This window comes from Manacus vitellinus, unplaced genomic scaffold (genome assembly GCF_001715985.3).
Source record: "Manacus vitellinus isolate BGI_N305 unplaced genomic scaffold, ASM171598v3 scaffold_5_pilon, whole genome shotgun sequence".
Taxonomy (NCBI): Eukaryota; Metazoa; Chordata; class Aves; order Passeriformes; family Pipridae; genus Manacus; species Manacus vitellinus.
The window spans coordinates 4,096,384-4,113,389 of record NW_021940682.1 but is presented as its reverse complement, the minus strand read 5'-3'; positions in this window follow the sequence as shown (position 1 = coordinate 4,113,389).

Below are 17,006 nucleotides of genomic sequence, written 5' to 3'. Positions count from 1 at the left end.
AGTCATAAACTCACCCTTTACGTACATGTTAATGGGGATAGGAATCATTCTTCTTACAGCAGGTTTTAGCTCTCATTATCTGGGTGATGACTGGCCACAGTTTTGATGCACAAGGGACACAAACCCCCAGTGAAGTCCTTCCCTGAAGGAGCCTATACAAAGACTGTTCTGCAGTGAACTCTGCCTGACATTATTCTTCCCAGTGATAAAAGAGGTCGAAAGAACTCTAACAGTCCTGTTAAGCTTACATGAAATAAAAGCTTCTTATATGCCTCTGAAACCACTTCATAGTGAAGATGGGTAAACACTGGCTTTTTTATGGCTACTGCTGTATATATTTTTCCCCTTATCTTAATGCAGATTCTTGGCATATTGGTGTATAAATAAAGGCAACCTATCCATTTCCCTTCCAGATTTCCAAGAAAAGTTACAAGCCAATTAGCTTTGTATCATAAGCTTTATTGGCAGCAGAAAGCCAGAATCACAGGAACATTTGGTTCCCAGGAATTTGGATCTCGGAAGAGAGGGCCAGTGCCAACACCAACCAGAGTGTCTGCCAGTTGTTGTTCTTCACAGCTACAGCTGGCTGCCATTCCCAGCAATGCCATAGATTAAAGATCAATACCTGACCAGATTCACTTTGTGAAAGGTGTGGCATCAGTGGGACATGTTGCTGTTTATGAGGCAGAGAGGTGACCACTACTCTATGAACAGAAGTTAAAGAGATATGAGCAAAACCCCAAAACCTGGAGGGGATGCTGAATTTGAAGGCAGGCTTGCAGAGTGCTTCTGGCAGAGATATGATATCTGTAATGTATAGATTATGAGAATACATTAATCCTTGAAAAACTAGATCATGTGGCTCCCAGTAATGAATCCTGCACAATTTGCTTCCTTCTACCTTGGGATCCTTTCTCCCTCCCTCTCTTCTTATTTTCTTACAATGAGAGTGATATTTTTGAGACTGTCATGGCCCCTGAAACATGTGAGAACATTATTGTTGTAATAACTACATCTCAATATTCTTCCTGTGCAGTCTCCCAGGATATAGAAAATACTGCCTAGGAATCCTTATTTATGTCTCTAAAGCAGGAGGGCAAGGTTACAGCTTAGATATATGAAGTGCCCTTCTCCTTTTGCCTTCAGTGTCCCCTGCAATTGCCTCAGCAGAGGAGGAGAAGAAAACATAAAAGAAATACAAATGGCCTTGGTCTCATTTAACTTTTTGGGTCACTCTTTATAACATCATTATATTCAAGAGACCATTCGTCTTTGGTCCACGAGGCCCCCCGTCGCCTCACACTGCCTGAGTAATTGGTGTCTCTTATCTGTGAAAAGGGGTAGTAACACTTCTCCAACTCACTGGAATGTTTCAAGGGAAAATTAGTAGGTATATGCAGCATACTCCAAACACAAAAATCTTTGTGTGAGCACCAAACGCTATTAGCAAGTGCGGCTATTGCTGTTCCACCACAACAGCGCAGATCCAACAGAAAGCATTTTTATTTTGTAATTCATTTATTGTGAGAAAATCCAGCCAAAAGGTATTTGAGTTGTGCAGGCTAGTGCAGATTTTAGGAGGCCTTACTTATCACTGTTCCAAACTGGGTTACTTCAGCGATTTCCAGGGGACCCATCTGCTTCCATAGCGTGGCTCCCTAAATCTGTCCTTGAGCAGCCAGGCCACCGGCATGGAGCGGGGAGGGGAAGGAGCACACCATTCCCCAAATGTAGTAATTGATTTAGCAGCAGTTTAAAACAATGTTGAGCATTGTCAAGGATGTTCCTTTGTGGCACTAAATCAAGTTCCTCAAGATGGATTACATACTAACCACATACTATCTAAAAATCTCAAGGGCTGTTTATTGTTCAACAATTTATGATAGCCTTGTTAGAGCCCTGCATATCAGGCATCTCTGGAGTATGGGAAGAAACAGAGACAAATAGCATACAAACTATATTGAACAATTCATTACATTATATTGTCGAAACCTAAGCACAGCATGCAGATAACCCTTTTATGCACGCTGCCTTATTGAACAATAATCACTCTGTAATGTTTCAGATATTTAAATCATATTTATAATCACACATTTTAATGCAACACCCCTCATAAAGTTCTCAAGGCATTTTACAGGATGCATAAAGCATGGAAAAATACAAAATTCTAAAATGCAGATTCACCTACCACAGGCCCTGGAGGTAGGCTAATGAGGTAGATATACAAAAGTCTAAGCTGACAGTTTAACTGTTTAAGTAGTGTATATAATAATTCAAACACATTTTAAGATATCCTCAGTTATAAACCTGTTCTTTAACTAAATATTTGGGCTAGGTTGTATAAGTGCTTATTTTCAGTTTACAATTATGGTGAGAAACAGCAACATTTTTTGGTTCCTTATTTAGAATCTTCTGCTTAAAAGCTTTCACAGACACCAAGCTAAAAGATAAATTACCAGGGGAGGTTTCCAGTATGTTTGCTGAGCAGTGTTGTATATAACAACACTTCTCCAAAGAGGGCCAAAACCCTTCTCGTGTTGCGTGGGCCACAGGACTGCGAGTCACGTCCTTGCAGCTGCAGCAATGGAGCACTTCATCCCATGCCTCAGCTTCCCAGAGTATTTAGACAGATTTAATGGCACTTCTATTTCCAGCTTTTGATAGGTGTGTGCATATGTGAATGAAACATCCCATATTCGTGGTCTTTGGTGCTACCCAGCCAAGGCTTCCATTTGTTCTTGCCTAAAATGGCACTTAATGGTGTTTTCCTGAAGTGGTGACCAGCACAGCTGGCACAATACCAAGAGTGTGAAATGTGCAGTCAAATTATGACCTTTTAGCACTCCACAGCATACAGGCACCTGATGTGGACTTGGTTTGCCCAATGGTATCTTAATTCTGATTGTATAAATGCTGTTCTTCCAACTAGCACAGGCAGTAGCAAGTCAGTTCCATCTCTCTTATTTGCATTCTTTTTAGTAGTCCACAGGTTCCAAAAAATCAAGATTAAGTTACTTAACTGTCATGGAAGCTTTTCTGAGCAAAAACTGCTTTTAATTCTGTGCCTCTGACTGTAGAAAATTCTGGAGGTACTTGCAACTTTCTAGGGTTTTTTTATTTCAACATATTTCACTATGTCCAGAAATATTTTTTAATACGTTGCAATGTGTAAAAAGTGTGGGAGGGTTGGGATATTTTTCTTGATGGCACTGTGTGCATGTGTCTATATTCTCATGGCATATTTGTGGCTTGGATTCAAACTATAGATCAATTCTCATTTTTCTGCTTCCAGACATTTCCCCCTTCCTTTAAGTTAGCACTGAAAAATTAGGATCAAGTGGCAGGGAACTTTAAATAAAAATACATGGTATTTTGATGTTTAAGGATCTCAAAAACAGGACTTCATAGCTTGATGTGATATAATTAAGCAAACAAAAAAAACCCCAGAAGCCAAAACCCTTATGGAAGAAATAGAACAGAGAGAGTCCCTATGGTGGAAAAAGAACTGGCTAATCAACAACATCTATGGATCAGAGCACATTGGGAGGATTCGTGATTCTCCATGATATTTTTTTAAAGATTATAATTCTATTTTTGCAAACAACTTATGCCCTGAGAGATGACTAAGGAAACCCAGCAAGCTGTGGGACATCTGTTTTCAGCTAATGCACCAAAGGACAATACCTTTCCCTGGCTGCTTTCCCTGGTGGGGAAGGCAGAACCAACAGCAACAGGTGAGAAAACCTGGTCAAGAATTTGTCTAGTTTACTGCAGATGTGAAGTACAGGGGTACATGGTGCCATGCCACACATTGCCACATTTTTCTCTTGAACTTCAGCATGTGCCTTGTTTCTCTGGGACACGGCTGTGTCTGGAGCAACAGGAGAAACTCAGCAGGAGTCACTGCTGGGTACACACCGTCAGTGGATTGTGCTGGTTTCCTGCTAAGCCTTGTCAAGACTCTTGGCTTTGGAGACACCAGGGTAAAATGAAGCTGGTCTGCTTTTCGCTGGGGTCTTACCCTACTGAGAGACAGCAGGTCTTCAATGGATCTCACGCTCAGCAAGAGGCAGGATCACCAACCAGGGTCATGATTTCTACTTATACCTCAGCCTTTTCCAAAGGGAGGGTTGTAACCTATCGACACTCTTTCACTCTGAATGCTCCTTCAGAACATTATCCTGGGAAAATGTTTGTATTCAAACATATAGGAGAGAGACTGGAGTCTGCTGCTGGCACCCAAGAAAGCAAGCTCGTGCCCACAGGTCATGTCAGCTCATGACGGCCTGGACATGCCCACGCTTAAGAATCCTCTTATGAGAAGCATAAATAACGTTGTGTTGCAGACAGCAAAAAAGGGCTGGGAAGACTGTTTCTGTGTTTGTGTGAAGGTACAGTTGGAACTGAAACACAGGGCATCAGTCATCAGCAGGGACAAACTGCAGAGACAGTCTCAGATGACTTTCCACATCGTTGTGCCGACACTTCCTCATTTCTGTCTGAGTCAAAAAATATTGCTATTTTGGATGCAAACCTATATTGAGATTTCTCTCATATTTCTCTGCATGTTTTTGTTGTCTCTTTTCCTGTCTAGTCATAATTTTCACCAAAAACAACATGTGAGGATGAGTTTTAGTTAGTGGCTTGAGCACACTGTAGGTTATAGAACTGCGAGCAGTCGGAGAATGTCAGCCTTACCTAATGGAATAACAGATAGAGGGCAAGAATAATAGCTCCCTTGTCTGCTAGTCTATTAATAGAGGAGCCATCAATATTGCAAAATGACTGGTAATAAGAATATTTTAAGGATGGGGGTGAACCTTGGAAATAAATGAACTTTCATTGCTAGCAGGATTGTTACAGAATAAATTAAACGCTTTGAGAAATAGTTTGTTTGGTTACTGGGCAGAAATATAGTATCAGATGCTAATTATTGTTGTTATTTTTTATTATTCTCCTTTTTTAAATGTTTAGTCATTCTTTTTTCCCTTTAACATCCATGTCCAAAAAATACATAGCACTTCTGACCTAGGAATATATTTATACAACATCACAAAGCTTTTCCATGGCAACAGGCCTTGTCAAGCTGTCACAAGCACCATAATGACAGATTTCCAAGCAGTTCCCAAATAAATATGATCTTAGCATGTAAGTGGAGAAAAATGCTTTCCATAAGTGGCATGTAGTTCGAAGAACCTGGCCCTGAGGTGCAGGTAGAAAAAAACTAGTAGGAGATTCAATATTCAATTAAGTTTGAAGCCTTTATATTTGGAAAACAAAGGAGAATAAAGGCTAGTTCTTGAGACCTTTAGTCACAAAACTAAACATGACTGACCTCAGTCGAAAGGACTTCTTGAATGATTAAAGACCACTTCTCAAGAGTTGAAGGACTGGACCCTGCCAAGTCAAAAAAGATTTAGAATGATGACTGACATGGGCTCTGTGGTACAAAGAGCTTCAAAAGTCCCCAAAGAAGTCAAATAATTCAGGATTGGGCACTCTGATTTAAAAAACAATCTGGAAGTCAGATTCTGCCTTTGAGATGTTTTCTGCTTCGTGCTGGATTCCATTGGACTCAGCATTACTAGTAGGAGTAAGGACCATGGGAAAAATTTTATTTACAAGTGAACTGCAGCAATGACTTATGAGAAGTGGGTTCAGGCTGTCTCTCCCCTGGATGTTTTACAAACACTTACATTTAAATAGGATGCCTCTTAAGGGGGCATACTGTCATCCACCTACCTGAAAAGAAAGCACCAGAGCATCCCAAGTCAAGCTAGATGTTGTTCCATCTATTATGTTTACTCAATGATCATAACACTGTAACTCTGATACTACCTTTTTCTCCTACCATTGTACATTTCTTCTTCCCTCTGCCTTCTCAGAACATCTCCAATAGCCTTATCTTGCTCTTTTCCTCCCCTTACTCACTCTCAGCTTTATGCCTTCACTCGTGCTGCCTCCTAACACATTAAATAGTCTCCATGACCTCATCTGTCAAACGTCCTTTTATTCACATCCAAAAAATCTCTTAAAACCCACCTCTCGCAGCAAACAAGCTTTCTCCTTTTATCATTTATAATTCTGTCTGTCTTTTTTTTTCTTCTTGTCTCTCTTTATTTTTCACATTGTTACAGACAGAGCTGGTAGTATCATCAGTAGCTAAAATTGCCTGACATTTCCCATTACAAGATTTTGTTTTTAGTTGCTTATAATTTTGCAGCTTTAAATTACTTGGACTGAATTTTTCCATGCCAGGTGTCTCAAGCAAAATTTTTCTGGAAAGTTTCAGCTAGACTAGTTTAAACAGTTCTGAAAATGCAATTAAGGAAAAATGCCATGGTTTAGCCATTTGAAAGAATTCTTACAGGCACTTTGTTCAAAAGCACTTGCAGCTCTGTGGTTTGGTGTAGAGATTTCAAGGATTCAGTGAATCCCGTGGTCTGCCTCTGTCTGCACCTTCAGGAAACCATCAGCCTCCCCCAAAATCTCACTTAAATTCATGCTTAATGGAGGATTGTGAGACTTTGGCTTCCAAATTCTGTAGCGCAGTAGGGGCTGGAGTGGGAAAAGTTAGGAAATTCCAGATTCAGGGTTGCTTTGATAGCCTTAACTAGACCCTCACCTCTTGTGCTAGCTGTAGCTAATATTTAATTACATGATCATATACAGATTTCACACACACACACTGGGTCCAACCTCATGCAGGGCACAGGATGGGCCTGTGCAGCCTTCAGGGAAGAAGGGCTCATTTGTTTGCTGAATCTGAAAGGCAATCGCTCAGGAGCAGTGGGCATGGGAATTATGAAAGGAAAAATTGCTTGTGCTTTGCGTAGTTGAACACTTCCTGGAGCTTTGGATGTTGCTTCTGCCCTTGCCAAAAGAGGGGAGATTTTAAGAGGTATTTAGCTGGGCAGCTCCATGGAAAATATTCAGCATCTACTGTTGAGTGGAAGAACTAAGAGTTTTAGAATAATTGGAATCTGATCATATATATAAGGGCAATAAGAAAGTATACACTTGAAAGAGGTCTGAATTAAAACTGCAGAGACTTAATATTTAGGTTTTGTGTGTTGTGCTCTACAGTTTTTAGCCTTCTTTTCAACTAGAAAAATGTGTTGAGCCTCCACAGCTGGCTAGGGCAGGACCCCACCTCTCTGATTAGATTAGGTAAAAGGTAGATTAGGTAAAAACTTGCACTTCTGAATGGCATCTCACACATCCAATATATGCCCCAAAATAATTATTTTCAGAATCTGGACCTTGTTTAAAACGAAGTGCCATGGCTGGTGTTTGGAAAGCAGATCACAACAAACAGAAGACAACTTTAGCATTTTCACACAGAATTCAGGGGGGCTGGGGGGAAGATGTCAGGATGCCACAAAGATTGAAATGAAAGTCTCATTCTCATCTATGCAAATCCAGCTCTGGCAGTGGAAAGGGATGCACATGGTATTGCAAGGACAGAGGGATGGAGCTTTTTTTGTGTAAATGGAAAACTATGCTGCAGACATATAAAATGTTCATTTCAGTAAAACACTTGGGAAAACAAATGAGGAATATGCTTGGCACCGTGGTAGAGTTTTATCAACCTGCAAAGTTTTCCAGAGTTTTCCATGAAGCCCTGCACATGCTGCATACAGAGTAAAACAAAACAACATCTAGTAGTGTTTGGTCAGAGCAATGGCAGTATCTCAGTAGATACCAATTAGTTGCCAAGAACTACTATGTATACATGACAGAGGTTAAAATAGCTCAGAAGGTTTTATTTCTGAAGCTGTTCTCTTTATAACATGATTTATTAGTCATATCCAGTTAACACTTCCCTAGAAGTGAACTCAACATCACATTGAGCTCAGAGCAAAAAAAGGATACTAAACTATATAACTCAACTGTTTCCTACAATTACTATTCAAATCCTTAGTAAAAGACTTATGTTTTTTAAAACACAGTAAAAGCATTTTATCTTGAAGTAATTTCTTGTCTTTTATAGAAAAAGTAGCACAAAAGGCTTCTATTTGGGTCAGACTCTCATTGCACTGAAGTCAACTCCTTGTTTTAGGAAGATGTGTGGATTGATACACCCTTCACAGTCACATTTCTCTATGCAAGAAGGCAGAAGAGCTCACGTCGAATTAAGAAAACGTAAGCTTCATTCAGGCAGGCGGAACTTTTATGAACCCTTGTATTTATTTCACAAATATTTCCCCTGTATTTCTTTTCAAGGATTATTTACAAAAAGAGCCGAGAAGAATCCACTGGAACTCCAAATTAACTCAGAGCTGCATGTCTGTGCTGCAGAACAAATATCCATTATGAATGTTAGACATTTTGAGAGGGGTGGATCTTTGTACAGGAATTATTCTTGCTGTGCCTAATATGACCTTTTCTTGACTGGCTTTTTTTCTTGTCTCTTATGCCTGTTTTCCTGAATATCTCCAGTCTGAGAGCTCAGTATAGGCTGAGAAATGCCTTAGACTCCGCAGTCTTCCACTGAGTTTCTAACTAGGTTGAACATGTTCACCCACCCTTGTTCTGAATTGCCATATGCCTGCAACTTCAGTGAGCTTTGATGGATATAACTGTGAGGAGGCATTTCATAAAGACTCCTGGCTCTTATGTTCAGCTAATTCCCCACCAACGACCAAATTGTTTACCCACACAGCATTTTGCAGTTATTGAGAATTTTTGATCAGTTGTGCTGAATTTTGCAGTTATTGAGAATTTTTGATCAGCTGTGCTGAAATTCCTGGGGGTTTTTTTGCTCATTATGCCCAAAAGCAATGGATGGAAAATAAAGAGTTTATTAACTATGCTTCACAAGTGACAAGACTAAGGAACAAGCAAATGAATAGGCTTGTGCAGAGTCATGCGGTGAGGCATTTTTGCCACCACCTCCAAAATTGCTGACTTTCAGGACCAGACTGACTTACAGGGTTACACACTGCAACTTGTGTCTGTTCTTTGATCAAGGTAAACTGGCACTCTTGGCAAGCAGAGATTTTGTTCCTGTACTCTTCCTCCCCAAAGATGGCACAAAAGTGCCAGAACTCCACTTGCAACAAACATTTGTTTGTGCAGAAGGACCCAAGGTCGCAGTGGTTAATCCGAAAAATCATTTTGCAGTGGATTATCTCAGATGATGTTTTCCAAAAAAATGCTCCATATCATGCATGGGCTAAAGTTCACATAGCTCTTCCTCTGGACCCTTCTGTCTGTCACACCGTGTTTGTTATCACCGGTAGGTGACTGTCTAGGGGAGAGCAGTGGAGTCTGCAGCGTTTTGTGGAGCATTACATCTGTATTAGGGAGGAGAAGAGAACATGACACAGCTTGTGTCTCTTCGTCTGAGGTGGCTTATGCGCAGTCATTGCTTTACCTAAGGGGTGGAATATTTTTTCTGCCTGACACAGTCTTCATTTCAACAGATTTCCAGACAGTAGAAGCCACATTTGTGCTGTGAGCTGGAAGTGCCAGGCTTTTGCCTGGGTAGACTTTCTCCCTGGGAGATTTTTACAATCCAGGCATCGTTTCTGTCTCCTTATCTGGAAAGCAGAAGAGTCTGGAGATGCCACTTTTCCATGAAGCAGAACAAATAGGTTATTAAGGGCTTGCCTCACAGAAGCTGTGCAGAAAGGTTTTGACTTTAATGAATCAAGGCAAAGTATGAATAACAGAAGGTCTAGGTTGCTGGATGACCTACTCTCTAATACTTGTGCTTCAGCTTGCAGGAGCCTAAGTCTTGAACCAATAGATTATTATATAGAATCAAATAACCATCTTCAAACCCACCTTTGCAAGCCTCCAGGTATTCATGCTGAACGCTCTCACAAAACTCGGAGATCAAAGGATGTGAAGCTTCTGTAAGACCTACCCAATGATTTTCTTCTCATCTGTGAAGATGCCATGTGCAGGACCACAGAAAGGTTAGCTGGGCTGCCATGCTTCAGGGGTAAAATGCACATACTGTAAAAATTGTTGTTTTCTTTGATAGAGTGAATGTTGTCAGTTAAGATGATGATGAAAGACATCCCAAAGAAGTGGTCTCTCTCATGGGAGATGCTGTGCTGCTGAAGATGGCATTCTCTCTCTCTCTCTGTGCCACAAAACTGATGAGGCTGCACCTCAAGTTCAGAACTGTGTCCAGTTCTGGGCCCCTCAATTCAGGAAGGACATTGAGGTGCTGAAGTGAGTTCAGAGAAGGACAACAGAGCTGGTGAAGGAACTGGAGCTCAAGTCCTATGAGGAGTGGCTGAGGAAGTCTGGAGAAGAGGAGGCTCAGGGAGACCTTCTCACTCACTACAGTTACCTGAAAGGAGGTTGTAGCCAGGAGGGGGCCAGCCTCTTCTCCCAGGCAGTTAGTGACAGGACAAGACAACATAATCTTAAGATGCATGAGGACAGGTTTAAGTTGGGCAGTAGGGAAAACTTCTTCACAGAAAGGGTGATTAGCCATTGGAATGGGCTGCCCAGGGAGATGATAGAGTCATTGTCCCTAGAGGTGTTTAAGGAAAGACTGGATATGGCACTTAATGCCATGGTCTAATTGACATGGTGGTGATCAGTCACAGGTTGGACTTGATGACCTCAGAGGTCTTTTCCAATCCAACTGATTGTGTGATTCTGTGATTTTCACACTAGTATGCTGGTAGAAAGACGATTGGTCAGGGCTTTTCTGAGTATCTGCCTTTTTAAAGGCATATATTTTTAACAAGATCTTTCTTTATGCCTCAGCAGCCTCCAAAGGCCAGGCCAATCCTGTATGTGGCCATGGTTAGGCAAATGCCTCTTCCTCTTGTTGCTGCACCTGAGCAGACAGTCCTCTTGCTGCCTAATCCAGGATGCTTTGTGGTCTGTTTCCAAACAAATTTTAGTGTGGAAAAAACCCCACGTTTTCTTGTATTTCCAAGGCATCCACCAGGAGAGGAAATTCCATGCTAAATTTAAGCACGAGATACAAGTAGGCACTGGCAGAAGCTGTACATACCACAAATGTAGTTTTCAAACTGCCGAAATGACGTCCATTTCTTATTTTCTGTAGTGCTCTGGCAAATGCCGCATATGGACCACAGTTCCCTCAAAAATATACATATATATGCAAGATATATTTTAAACGCAATCAGCTTTCCCTGTGGAGCCAGCCCAGACAAAGCTCCTTTCTCCTCAAACGAGAAGAGCGTCCTGCTTTCTGGATGCTCCTGGAGAGTTACTGCAGGTGGACACTTCACTTGTCACCAGCCCTCTTCTCTTTGAGTCCCTTTCCTGCCCCAGTGGGGTCCTGCAGGGCCCAAATCCCCCTGAGGGTGCATGGCCAGGGGTCCTCCATCAGGTGGATTTGGGGAGGGGGTAAGTACAAAGGGATGGGAGGGGGTGTCCTCTCACAGAGTAGCCACAGTGGATACAGCTGGGTCTTATACTACTGATGTGAATCACTGCCATACTAAATAGCCAAGCTGGAGGCTCCATGCAGAAGAAACACATATTTAATATATATGAGATTTACTGTAGAATTTTTGTGTATTAATGCACATTATATTGACATTTACTGTGAGAATTCATGCTTCATAAACATGGAATTGTTCTGTTTTCTCAACTTGTGCCAGTTTCCTATAAATACAGAAATTAGGTAGTTATCCCTAAAGCTATCTGATAGAATTCAAAAATAGATAAACAAAGAATAGCAATGCAATTTGGTCATTAAAATTCTAAAAAAAAAAAAAAACAACAAAAAAACAAACCAAACAAAAAATATATCTGCCCATTATCCTTTTGATGAATCTGGCCTTTTGCCTCAAAACCACTACCAATTTCAGCTGGCATAAGAGGAACATTTTATGAATACTACCCAGTGTTCACAGCACTGAACTGGAAATGCTAGTCAATAACAGCTCATTATCATTATCCAGATGAGAGGCAAATTAAGCATGGGAACACTATGCTACCATAATGTAAAGGCTGAAATGCAAAACAGCAAAAGCAAGAAGAATTTGGGCTAAGGTTGTCTTCACAACAACTTAAGGACTATTGTGACTGGATTTGAATTTGTATTTTTTCTTAACAGGCTGGAGCACTCTTGCAAAGACATAGGTGGAGCACCAGATGTATTCCTACAGAATTCATCTTTTCCAAAGAATGCTGCTGATCAAAATAAAAATGTTTTGCAGGAAAGATGGAATAGAGTCAAGGCTCTGTCTAAAATTGGCCTTCTTCCCTGATAATTTGTCTTCCCACCACCTAAGCCGCCCCTCCTGCCGGTTATTTCTGAGATGCTGTCAGTTTTGCACCTCAATGACTCAGTAGACCTCAGCTGCCATACCAGCCAGGCTTTCAAAACTCTAATTCCTCAGCATTTCAGGTGGGAGGAGAAGGATCCAGTTTGCAGCTCCCCAGATGTTTGCCTTCCTGCTGCTTTGGAGAGCTTGGACACCGGTGATGCCTCCAAGAAGATGTCCCCAAGTTTCGAAGTCTGGGTGTCCAACCTAAGCACACCAGGTATGTCTGAACTTTGTGACTGCTTTCTCCACAATTTCTAAACATTTTTTTTGGAGTTAGCATGAAAGTGGCCATTTAGAAAATCTTTGAAATGGAGGTTTGCACCTTCTCTGCGTGTTGGGCCAGAGCAGTAGCACCAGTATTCAAAGAAAATCCCCCATTTTCCCCTGTCTGACACACATTGGTCTTCTCCACAGCGCTGCCAAATGCCCCTGTGGGGTCCCATAGAGAGGCAGTTAACCTAGATGACCTTCTCAGGTGTATCTGTGATAAATGTCAGCATCAAAACTGTGACTTCTAAGAACTCAAAAATCCCACAGAGGCAAACAGAGGAGTGGGAGGTGGAAAGGCTGTGAACCACATATGTGGGAGAGTCATTTGCCCAAGATGAGCAGACTAAATCTCATCCAAAGGATAAACATCCACCACACACAGTGTAGCTACATGGATCTCACCACTGCCTGCTTCAGCCTGTGGATCTGCACTGATGACACCAAGTTACCTGCTAATGCAGGTATAGGTAGACTTGCCAGTGGCCAGAGTCAAAATCCTCTTGAGAACACCAAGTGTGATAATGTCAGCTATAACAGGGCTGAAGAAGGCACAGAGCTTCGGTGCTCTCCTTGACTGATTATAATTTAGATAATTACGTGTTGTATTTTAGAGCCTTTCATCGATAAGTACAGATACTCTGCTTTGCAAAGTAGGGTTTGTGGGGAAATTTAACCTTTACAGTGGTGGGGCTGCTGGAAGTTGAAGTGAGCTGTGATTTAGTGAAGAGGGCAGGCTGGGCCCAAAATACACAGGAAACGTTTCTTTTTCCCTGGCAGCTGAAGCATCACTGCCCTAACAGAAATTACCTGACAATTTAGGACATGAAGGTTTGACTGGCATTAGAAGGTCTGCAGGGAAAACTAAAAATTACTTGAAGTCAGAGTTTAATAATCTTATATTTAAGAAAAATAATGAGATTTATATAGATCAAATTAATTTGGATATGAGGCCACATTTTACAGAAGTGTGAATCATGTGAGGTCACAACTGGAGGTTTTTCAGGCAGAAATACCATACAATTATTTAAAAAAAATATTAATCTACTTGCCCCTCAGTACCTCTACTTCCCCTGATCAGAGGTAGTTAGAATACTTCATGGGTACATATGTATTTTATAGGCAACATTATTTGATTTCTTTAATCCAAACCTTGGACCTGCTAATTCTAGTGTGTCTAGTGTAATTCTAGCTGGTAGGTTGGGATTTGTTTTTTTTTCAAATAATATAATCCAGAGGTCAAAAAGTCAGTGGTAGTGGGTTTGCTTGTGGCAAGCAAAGGAAGTGTTAATGTAAAAAAACCCCCTCAGATTAGACTATAGGGTAATTCTAAATAAAAAAGACAGTCAGTGTAAAAAATGACAACACATCACTGTGGAAGATGAGAATCAATGCAGCTCCTTTACATGACAGATTTTCTATTCAGACTAAATATATTCTGTCTTGAGCATATTGTGTATTGCCCTGACATCATTTTGCCTTTATTCACATACTGTGGTAATGCTATCTACAGCATATAGACTCCCATTGACAGCATTTTGCCTTTCCTCAAATCATAACATTGTCTACACAGACATCCACTGACATTGTTTTGCCTATATTTTCCACTATAGACTCACAGTGACATTGTCTGGCATTTCATTATGTTACATCTCAGCAGGATTCAGCAGCGTTTTACACCAATTATTAAAAGTTGTAGTCAGGCTCTGGAGGGCTCTAATAACATGAGTTGGCTTCCACGTCTCACTGAAGGATCACAAAATGGTGCTTTCTCAGGTTTTATAGGTTTCTTAATTTTTGGTCAGCCAAGGAAACAGGTCTCAGATGAGGAAGTGGAGCTCCTCGTCCTCTGGATGAAGAGTGTGGCCTCAGCAGCTGCCAGACTGCTCTGCTGTGTGTTGCTTCAGGTAATTCCTCCACTGCCTGAATTTCTGAAACGCAGGTGCTGGCCAGGGCGTTTGCTGTAGCACTGCTCTCATGTCCCTGGATAGGGAACAGGAAATTAGTGGCCAAATGAACATAATTTTAGAAAGGGGGTCTGCAGGTGGAGAGTCTTAGTGGTTCCTGTGTGCTGCCCTGGGGGAGTCTGGGGGCTGGGGCAGGTGGGTCCCAGCAAGACTCAGGGCTGCACACCCTGGCACACTTCTCTGCGTGGTGCAGACTGCTTGGATCAACAGTACCCTCAGCACCAATGCTGATTAAATTTCTACTTTTAAATATACCATTTTCCAGTTACTTGAAAGAAAGCAGTTTTTCTAGCTGGGGAGCACTTGAACAGTATAATTAATGTGACCATCAAAATTTTACTGGTTTAGATGGAGTTAATGTATGATTGCATCGATGTATAATTGTGCTTTCTCTTATTTAATGAATTTCAACTTACTGGCATACTCAAACAAAAGAAAAAAAGTGCCAGCACAGTTATACCAGTGAATCTGTGGTCTGTGCTGGCACAGATGCTGTGGGATGGCATCTCTTCTCCCTGCTGTCCTGGCATACCTGTCCATGCAAATGTATGCAACACAGGCCTAGTTTCACTCTGCAATAGGTGTGCAAACAACTTGCTGTAAAAAAAGGGTTTAAGATTAATTTTGTAGCATGTCACTGTGTCTGGATATTTCTGATGTTATGGAGTCCCTTGTGATATACCGAGAGCAAACAAAGATGTGGGAAATATGAATTTAGTGGATGCAATGCGGTATTGTCAGCATGCCTCATTTTTGTTATTTTCTAACACATATGAGGTTCAGAGATGTGTACATCCACAGGTTAAAGAAAAGCTCAAACAATTTTATTTTTAAAAGACTTTTATAGGCTTTTATAATGCATTCACTCTATCTGGTAAACAAAAAGCTGGTGTTACTCCTTTTTATTGTCTCTAAGCAAGGAAGCCTTTCCAAGGTATAGAAACCATTTATCTGCCTTAGTGAAGATGATTTCCATACCAAGGCCATTGTCCCTGCAGTGAAACTGTGATTATGTGGAGAGTAATTGTGTGTGTGCATATCTGTATACCTTTACATTGTTTCCAGATAAAATTAATGAAAAAGCCCACAGTGAATACAACGAAATGTGCTTTGCCTGCCTTTAAGAGCAGCATTAGTATGTACTTCATATTTTAATAAATTACTGTGCTGGTAAAAGCTGTACCTGTCCATCGTCTGCTGAGCCAGAGTGGTCTTCGTTATGCTGCAGACAGTTTGCTCCCATAAAATGCAACACAGACTGAGGCACTATCATCATCAGTAGCAAAATAAAAACTTGTCATGTACAATACTGACAGCAGAATGGAAATGCTTGGAAAAGACGATTATCTATTGAAATGTATATAGTCCAGAGGGCAAATGTTCATTCAACATATTGACAACAAACACGTATCATCTTTTATGGAGGCTGTCTTTCCAGTTCTCTCTGTGTCTTTGGATATCTCAGCATATGTACAGGGCATTATTTCTCTCACAGGCCCAAATCCTGAGCCAGTGTCAAGTGCCATTGCTCTGCAGAGTTTACAAAGGCAGGCATCTGACAGTGGGTGACAACAGTGCCTGGAATTTTTTTCTTGTGTGACATTTTGCTAGTCTGAACTTAAAATTAAATTTTTTTGTTTGTTTCATTGTTTTTTTGGTTCCTTCACCCCCTCACCCCCCCAACACACTCCCTTAAAATGTGTGTTAACATTTAGCTCTTTTTCTAATACGGTCTGGAAAGTTTTTACATTAACTTTTTCCTACAAAAGCATGAAGCCCAAATGAAGCAACACGCAGTAGTCACTTTTTTTTTTCTTTTTTTTTTAACACAGCCACATGTGACTGTGGCAAAAAAGGATTAAAACAAAGTGAAACTGTCAGACTTTAAAGTGGGTTTTATTTCTTTATGAGCTTTGTCTATCATTTGATTTGTAATTATTTTATTTCGTGCTCTTATCTTATGAGAACTTGTCAAAAAGCTTTTGAAATCCTAATAAGTAGGTTCACAGGGTCTTCTTTGGCCACAGTTTTCCTAACCTTTTCAAAGAAGACAGAAAGCCTTTAAGCTGATCTGCAGGCAGCTAATTTTTGTAGTGTCAGAAAATCACTGACTTCTGTAGTTTGGGCTATTCTTTCATATATAAACATTTAAAAAATAAAACAGCTTTTAATGCAATCTGTGTTTACTAATACGAGCTAATAAAATCACATAATATTACTTTGTATTGTGCTAATGGGCATTGCATTATGCTATATGAATGCTATATTAATTGGTGCTATACATCACCACGGCACTTGCTGTGCAATCCAGAGGAAGAACAATTCTTGAATTCCCTAATACGGTACTTACCAAAGCCGTAAAAACCTTTGGAGACACAAAAACATGAAAGGCGTATGGAAGAGGTTTATTTGCTTTGCTTGGTGTTGCATTGCCTTAGTTTGGATTCAGGACACCATGTGACAGAGGTGTTTGCTACCTGTCTGGGAGATCCCAGAT